Source organism: Erigeron canadensis, chromosome 4 (genome assembly GCF_010389155.1).
Source record: "Erigeron canadensis isolate Cc75 chromosome 4, C_canadensis_v1, whole genome shotgun sequence".
Classification (NCBI taxonomy): Eukaryota; Viridiplantae; Streptophyta; class Magnoliopsida; order Asterales; family Asteraceae; genus Erigeron; species Erigeron canadensis.
Window position 1 is genome coordinate 11,059,712 of NC_057764.1, and position 9,107 is coordinate 11,068,818.

The window sequence follows — 9,107 nt, forward strand, 5'->3', positions numbered from 1 at the left end:
GAAATCTGGTAAGTCTTCCAGTGAGCTCCGCTATTTGTCAGACTTCTTTCTTCAGACTTCAGTCTTCGACTTCAGTGAGAATGTTCTTCAGTGGAAAGATCTTGACTGGAGTGAAGTCCAGTGAACAAATCTGGTGGAATCCAGATTTCTATACAACTAAGTTGTTCACTGGTCTTCTCATAATTTCTGGACAAATCTTCAGAGGGCTACAGTAGTCATGTCTGGAGCGAGTCCAGTAAATCTGGACCTAACAAATTTCCCTATTTGTTTAGAAATTATGCAAGGATTTTCAAGCTTTTATCTATACAAGTTTGTGCTTGAAGAATCCATAAAAAATTTGACTAAGTCTATTTTGAATTTCTGGAGAGCCACTTTATAGATCATTAGTGTTCCCAGTTTGTTCATTTTAATTTCTAGACTTAATCTGGATAAGTACTTGTAAAAAAAAAAAATAGGAATTGCAACTTATATTTACAGGCATCAACTGGAGGAAAGTTACAATTTTATCAACATGAAATAAATACAAGTATAATATCAGAGTCAGGCCTGTTTCTTTTTAGCATGCCCAGCTGGCTCTTAAGTGGCCTTCCTTTTTAGACCTGGAGATGAAGACGAAGTAAGAGAAGTCCTTAGGCCCAGCTCCATCTCCATCAATTCCTTCCTCATCTATTCCTTGCCAATCCTCTTCATATAGTATCTAACATCCTGGGAGACATCTTTACCCCTGAATGAAAGACCAATCTCTCTTAATTCTGACCACCCAAAAGCCCTGATTGATCTTTTCTTTCATCAGTAAAGTTCCCTTCTCTGAAGAGTTTGACATGGAACTTAGAGAAGTTGTCATGATTTTCTGCTAGATGGATCTCAGCACCCAGTATTGATCGGACATCAGCTCTAAATTGTGACAAATGTTCGTACTTTTCTTTTGTCTGAGCCCTTTTCACCATTTCATCCATTTCCCAGGACACTTTTCTCTGTTCAGCAACTTGTTGAAATTTTTCTTTGTTTATCCTTTCAGTTGTGTTCAAGGGAATGAAGGTGCTAAGATCTGCATCTCTGGCAGCTTTGGATTTTCAGGCTGGTGCCTTGAGCAAACCCTTAACCTCCTTCCTAAAGTCATGCTCCAGAGCAGTTGCATTACTCCTTACTTGTTGCTGGAGATTTTTCAATTCTTTTCTTCTCTGGGCAATAAGATCCAGTATGCTCACACCATAAATTTCATAATCATATACTTGTTCATCCTGAGCATACATGGATCGAATATAGACGTCATCCAAGGCATCCAGACACTTCTTTAGCCTGGGATCATCCTTCATCTTCTTGTAAACTTCAATTTGTACGCCCAACCTGCCAGCGTTGTAAGAATCCAGAGTCCCATGCCTGGTCATATCTAACTAGTGAGCAATCAAGTCATCTTTTAAGTTTTTCTTGAAAATTTCAATTAAGATGCACTCTTGTTACAGTCTCTTTGCCTTGGCTTCATCTGTTGGTTCCCAAGCACCACTTTCTTTCTTTTGAGACTTTTCATTGTGGTTGGGATGTCTAGGAACTCTTCAAATACTGGCTCACTGGCATCAGTACCAGCAGCCTCTTCCTCAACTTGTCCACTGGCTTTAGTACCAGTGACATCTTCTCCAGTAACCTTCTTCCAGACTTCGATCTTCTTCTTAAGATCACCAACCTTCTCTGTACCAAAACCAGAACCTTCCCCCTTGGAAGCATCTCCTCTGAACTTTCTAACAACTTCATCACTAAGGGTGCTGACCACTGAGTTTTTCTCCAGGGTTGGCCTGCTCTCCAGAGAGCTTATTCTGGTGGTCAAATTCTGAACATCACCAGTCAGACTTGCCAGAGGTTAAGCAACTTCAGTTTGAATGGCAGTCTGAACACTTTTCACCACATCCCCCTTGATTCCTTGGACTGCAACTTGTATTGATTCAGAATTTCTATTTGTTGCCATGACAAGTTCATCCAGCTTCTCAAAGACTATCTTCTCATTTCCAGCAAAAATGTTCATTTCTGACTTAAGATTATTGGAAATTAGAGTTTTGAAGTCAGAAATAACCTGAGAAGAAGCCTGAAGTGATCTCTCTAGGTCCGCCACCTTATCAAAAAGGCCTTGGACCTCGGTTGAAGAAGAAGAGGAGAGACTACTGGAAGGATTGGTGATTCTGGTGATTGATGATACTGGCAACACCCTTGTGATATTTTTAGTTGGTTGGGTGACTACCAGTGGTTCAGAATGTTGAATTTCTGGTGCAGAAGGTGATTCAAGAGTTGTTGTTGTTTGTTCTGGGAGAGGTGTTGGTGTATTTTCTAGGGGTGGAAGAGGCATATTAGATAGAATTGACTGGGAGACAGAGTGGATGGTGCGATCAATTTGTTCTTCTCCCAGAAAACTCATATTTACATCAAAATCATTATCCTCAGACAGTGGAGAGTCAACCATATCCCAATCTGGGCCGGTTCCACCTGCCTGGTCCTCTACTTGTACATTCTCCACCCCAACATTTAAATCAATCTGAGCCACCTGCTCCAGATCATCTCCTTCAACCTGCCTAACTTGTTCCCCCTCAACCTCTTCAATAATTAGGGACCCATCAGCAGCCATGATGTCCCCACTTTCAGCAGTTGCTACTGGAATGACAAGAGGTGATCCAGACCCTCTTTCTTCTTCACCACTTCCTTCTACTTGTACTGGGGAAATGGTTGTTGGGGCAGTTTCCTGACCAATTTCTCTAGAATCTTGATGAGTTGATTTTGGAAGGGATGACACCAGAACTCCGTCTCTCTTAAGACGACGAGTTCTATTCCTTGGCCTGGTGGGATTAGGTGGAATTTCAACAATATTCACACCAGGTTGCTGAAGATCTGGGGCGATCTGGGAAATAGGTTGCACCCTTTCAGCAGTAACATCATCAGCAATTTCCTCATTGTTATGAGGCTCACCAGCAACCTCCTCATCAGGTGATGATGCAATTGCATCTTCTTGAATTCTGAATTGATAAAGCATCACCGATGGAACGTCGACCTCAGTAGGAGATGAGGTCAACTGGTTGAGATCCCTCAGATATTCACACATTGAAAAATGAGTTGTATTTACAGAGTACTCATTCTTCAAGGCCCTTCTGAATATGATGGACAGAAATCGAATGTATGGAATGAAGGCCTTCCTGCTCTTGTCCCTCAATCTGTCCACCAAATCATTAAAGAAAATTTGGGCAAAGTCTACCCTGTACCCATTTCATAAGCAGTAAGCAATCTGGAGTTGTGTCTGGTTTATCTGATCTAAACCTCCAGAACTGCCACCCAAACACTCAACAACATGAGTGAAGAAATATCTCCATGAATCTGTCAGCCTGCTCATATATACAGTGCCCTTCCTGAGCAGCTGACCATTCTCATCCACTATTTCTGTGTGCCCCATCAACCTGCACTCCTCCCTGTTATTGATTCCAGATGGAATCTCAATGGGCATTTCATTCTCATCGAAGTAATTCATCCTCAGGGCATCTCTGAGGGAATCAACAGTAATGGTGAAGTGTTTGGTGCCTTGTTTTAATGTGTAGTGGATGGATTCATCACTTTCCATGTACACAGCAGTATACCAGAATTCACAAAGATAGTCATGATACATTTTGTCCGGATTTAGGGTTAGGGAACCATAGAGTGGACTACTCAAGAATAAAGTGTTCAACCTTCCAATGATTGAAGTTGCAGTGTGATTTGTTGAGAGTTTTGCCATCCAATTATTCATGTTTATGCAGATGGCATCGGCAGAAAGAGATATATGATTTGCCTTCTTGACATTATCAGCATGAGTATAATTTGCGGCTAGAAGATTTTTAGGAGATGGTTTAGGAGCCATTTTAGATATATGAAAATGAAAGTGAAGGAATTTAAGATTGAAAACAGAAATTTAATAAGAGAGAAGATGATGATTGGAGAGTAAATGAATAAGGAAATAAATGAAGGAATTTGAAGATATGGGAGTAAATGATTTTCGAGATGAAACTGAAAGTGAAGGTAAATGTGGGTATTTATAGAAGAAAGAGAAAATGGAATTCAAAACGGTAATTTTGAAAAAGTTCAAAACAGTTTTGATCGGTTTTGACATCCGCATATAATGTTTCCCATCACACATAAATGTATGACGGTTGACAGCCCACAAAAATTACCAACTTGCACTTTTTGTCTTCCCAAGGTAACAAAACCATCATTTAAATTGAAAAAGTCATGCCACGTAAGGTGAACAGTAACTTTCCAGATGAAAAATTTGTAAGGTTGACATGCACTATCCTTAAGTATTAAAAAAAATAAAAGAAATGATTTGACACACAAAGACTCATTTTAATGCATCTGGAGGTTGACTGGACACTCCAGTTTCACTGGTGGATTAGGCCAGTATAACATGCATTAATGGTACACTGGAGGGACACTCCAGTAAGTACCCAGATTTGACCATTCTGGTAATCCTCAAATACGCACATCAACTAATATAAACAAATGAGAGGGACACATTTACAAAGAAACTGAAGTCACTTCAAACATGCACGTCAACTTATCTAGTATTAATGAGAGGGACACATTTACAAGGTACTAGAAACATTTTTCAGAAAAATTTGTCCAGTGAGAAAATAAAAATTCCCACTGAAACTTAGATAAAAAAAAATGTGGTCTGAGGCTTTCCCCCTGGAATGGTGATCCATAAATCTATCAGTGCAAAGATAGTATCACAAAGGCGTTCGATAGCTTTACTGGTATAGATTTATAAATCTGGAATCAAAGATACCCGCCAGTGTCACAAAGGCGTTCATAACAAGGTTCCAGATTAAGGGTTCAACATTCCCAACTCACTGACAAGATTTTGAAAAGTTTTCTCATCCAAAGGTTTTGTAAAAACGTCAGCAAGTTGTTTATCAGTCGGAATAAAGTGGATTTCAACATCATTTTTCATTACATGATCGCGAATAAAATGATACCTGACATCAATGTGTTTCGTTTTGGAATGCATGACTGGATTGTTTGAGATAGCAATGGCACTGGTATTGTCACAAAAGATAGGAGTCTTTGAATACTTAATACCATAATCAAGCAACTGGTGCTTCATCCAGAGTATCTGAGCACAACAACTGGCTGCAGATACATATTCTGCTTCAGGAGTGGATAAAGAAACTGAAGTTTGCTTATTACTGGTCCAGTTCACCAGTTTGCCACCAAGGAAATGACATCCACCAGTAGTGGATTTCCTGTCTATCTTACAACCTGCATGATCTGAATCTGAATAACCCATTAGATCTAAGCCTGAGCCTTTAGGATACCAAAGACCCAAATTGGGAGTACCCTTAAGGTACTTCAAAATGCGCTTTACAGCTGCCAGATGAGATTCTTTTGGGTTAGACTGACATCTGGCACAAAGACATGTTGCAAACATTATATCTGGTCTACTGGCAGTTAAATACATTAGTGAAACAATCATGCCTCTATAGGCAGTGGTGTTTACTGGCTTCCTATCAGGGTCTGAATCTATTGTTAAAGGTGCAGAATTTGGAGTTGATTTTGAAGGTGAAGAATTCATATCGAATTTTCTTAAAATATCTCTAACATATTTTTCTTGATTAATAAAAATACCATCACTGGTTTGTTTAATCTGGAGTCCAAGAAAAAATGTTAATTCACCCATCAAACTCATTTCAAATTTTGAAGACATGATATTTGAAAATTTCTTGCACAAAGATTCATCAGTAGAACCAAAAATAATATCATCAACATAAACTTGTACCAACAGAAGATTACCTCTTTCACGAAGAATAAATAAGGTATTGTCAATTGCACCTCTTTTGAAACCGTTTTCTGATAAGTGTTTGGTCAAAGCATCATACCAGGCTCGAGGGGCTTGTCTGAGGCCATACAGTGCCTTGTCCAGATGATATACCCAATGTGGATGCTTTTCATCAATGAAGCCTGGAGGTTGCTTGACAAAAACTTCTTCTTCTAATTCTCCATTCAAAAATGCACTTTTTACGTCCATCTGGTAGACCTTGAACTTATGATGAGCAGTAAAGGCTAAAAACATTTTGATGGCTTCTAACCTTGCTACTGGTGCAAATGATTCTTCAAAGTCAAGGTCTGTCTGGACGTACCCTTGTGCCACCAATCTAGCCTTATTTCTGATCACATGACCATCTTCATCAACCTTATTCCTAAAGACCCATCTAGTTCCAATTGGTTCTTTCTTGCCAACTGGAGGAGGAACCAGATTCCAAACTTTATTTTGTTCGAACTGGTGAAGCTCTTCTTACATAGCTATCACCCAGCTTGGATCATTTATTGCCTCGTCAATCTTCTTCGGTTCAATCAGTGATAAGAAGCTGACATATAAACATTGTTCACTGGAGGCACTTCTGGTCTGAACCCCTCTACTAGAGTCACCGATAATCTGGTTGATTGGGTGAGCTTTTGTCCACTTAGAGTATTGACCAGGATTGTTTCTTACAACAATATCAGTTGAAGAGTTCAATTGATTTTCTGGAGTTGGATCTTGCCAGACAACTTCAGCATCTTCATCAGAATCTGTAAGATCACGATTTGCATCATGAAATTCTTCATTTAAAGGCATTTCTTGGACTACTTGCTCAAAATCAACTGAATCTGATACTGGAGGGGTACTACGAACATCTGATCCAATAACAAGTTCAGAGGGTAGTTTGAAACTTATTGAAGGATAGAATGAAGTATTACTGGAAGGTTTTTCAAATTGCACTGGTTCCAAGTCAGGATAACTGGAAACATCTTCAGATGAATCTTTATTGTAGTTGATAGGATCAGATTCACCAAAGATAATTGGACTTTCCGGGGGAGAATTAAGGGTTGGCTTTTTATTGATTGCTTCATTTGACTCATCAAATGTGATATGAATTGACTCCTGCACCTTTTCCAGTCTTTTGTTGTAGACTCTAAAGGCTTTGCGAATGGCTGAATATCCTAAGAAATATCCTTCATCAGCTTTGGCATCAAATTTGCCTAATTGACTGGAGTCGTTCAGGATGTATACTGGACATCCAAAAACGTGAAAATAACCAATATTTGGTTTTCTATTTCTCGATATTTCATAGGATGTCTTCTTGTGTCTCATCACATATACTAAGCGATTTTGAGTGTGCCAAGCAGTTGCAATTGCTTCAGCCCAGTACATTTTAGGAAGACCAAATTCAGCAAGCATACTCCTGGCAGCTTCTATCAGCGTTCTGTTCTTTCTTTCTACAACTCCATTCTGCTCTGGAGTGTGTGCTGATGAGAAGTTCTGAGAGATGCAAGTGTCAGTGCAGAATTTCTCCAGAGTTGCATTCTAGAATTCTGTACCATTATCACTTATTAACTGACACACTTTTCGCTTATATTTGAGTTCAATTTGCTTGATAAGAGTGATGATTTCAGCAGCAGTTTCATTCTTTGACCTAAGAAATATTACCCAACAATATCTGGAGTATTCATCAACAACTACCAGGGTATATTTTTTACCAGCACGAGTCTGAACATTAACTGGACCAAAGAGGTCCATATAAAGCATATGAAGAGGTTCAGATATGCTAAAATTCTGTTTTGTCTTGAAACTGGTGCGTTTCTGCTTCCCCATCTCACATCCTGGACATGGCCTTTCCTTTTTGAAGGAGACAGAAGGTATCCCATCTGCAAGTTATTTTCTGGACAACTTGTTGATATTCTTGAAATTTAAATGGGACAACCTTTTATGCCATAGCCAGTTTGTGTCTTCATCAGCCTTGGTATAGAAACACTGCTCTGAAGGAGAGCTTTCCATATCCATCACGTACACATTCCCTTTTCTGGGAGCAATCAATACTACCTTCCAATCCTTATTAAATACGATGCCTTGAGAGATGTTAAATAACACCTGGTAGCCATCATCACACAACTGACTCACACTTATGAGATTATATTTCAACCCATTTACATAAGCCACTCGTCTGGATTTGACTTGACCATTATTTAGAACACTGTATCCCTCAGTCTTTCCAGAACCATCATTTCCAAACGTAATGGAGGGTCCGTCTGAAACTTCGAACTCCTCCAGCAGGGTCTTACATCCGGTCATTGTCCTGCCAGCAGCACTGTCAAGATACCAAATATATTTCTTTCGATCGCCCTGCACATCCACCAGATTATTAGTTTAAAGGTTTGCGAACCCATCGACTGATGGGTTCTCTGGATCCACAAGGATGGATCCCAGCAGGTATCTGGTTGATTTCACTTTCAAAAATAGTGGGTTTCTCAGTAAACACCACTGGAACTGACAGTTTTGAAACCTTTTTCTTTTTCTTGTCAATAGGTGTGCTCGATTTTTCTTTCTTGGAAAAAGGTTTTTTATTTTGTTTAGGGCCAAATGAAGTATCCTCAAAATTGTTAATTCTTGCATTACAACTTTGAACTTGACAAGCCAGTAGTTGAAACTGACTCTCCAGCCTTAACAAAATATTTTCTTCAGATGACACCATAGCCTTTCCAGTTGACTGTACTTTTGGCTTAGGTGGAGGAACAACATTCTTCTTTTTCTGAACCTGGGGTTCTTTAGAAGATGATTGAGGCAAAGGTTTATTCTGCTTCACCTTCTTGACTGGAGCATTCATCTGTGGAGCTCCAGTCTTAACCTCAGACAATTGAACAGGAGGAATAATACAAGTTTTGGGTGTTGTTGGTTCATCATAGATAGTGCTAGGTTTTAACACTTCAGGCAGTCGGTCAACAACAGGTATTAATGCAGCAGCATTAACATCACCCCCCAGATATGCACGTTTTTGGGAGGGGTACTGGTTACGTGCAGCATCATATGGTTTCTTGGTCTCAAGCCATGACTGGATAACATATTTTTCTTTTGATAAAAGATTTTCCAGTTCTTCCTTTTCTTGGACCAGTTGTTCAGTAACCAAAACTTGTGCTTTGAAAGCGAGTTCAATATCTTGCAATTCTTTTAACTTAGATTGTAAGTTTGTCATTTCAGAAAAATCTGTTTCAAAATTATTTGACATTTATGAACGAACAGTTTCCACAAACATTAAATCAGAGTTTAAAGCTTCAGCAATGTCCAATTT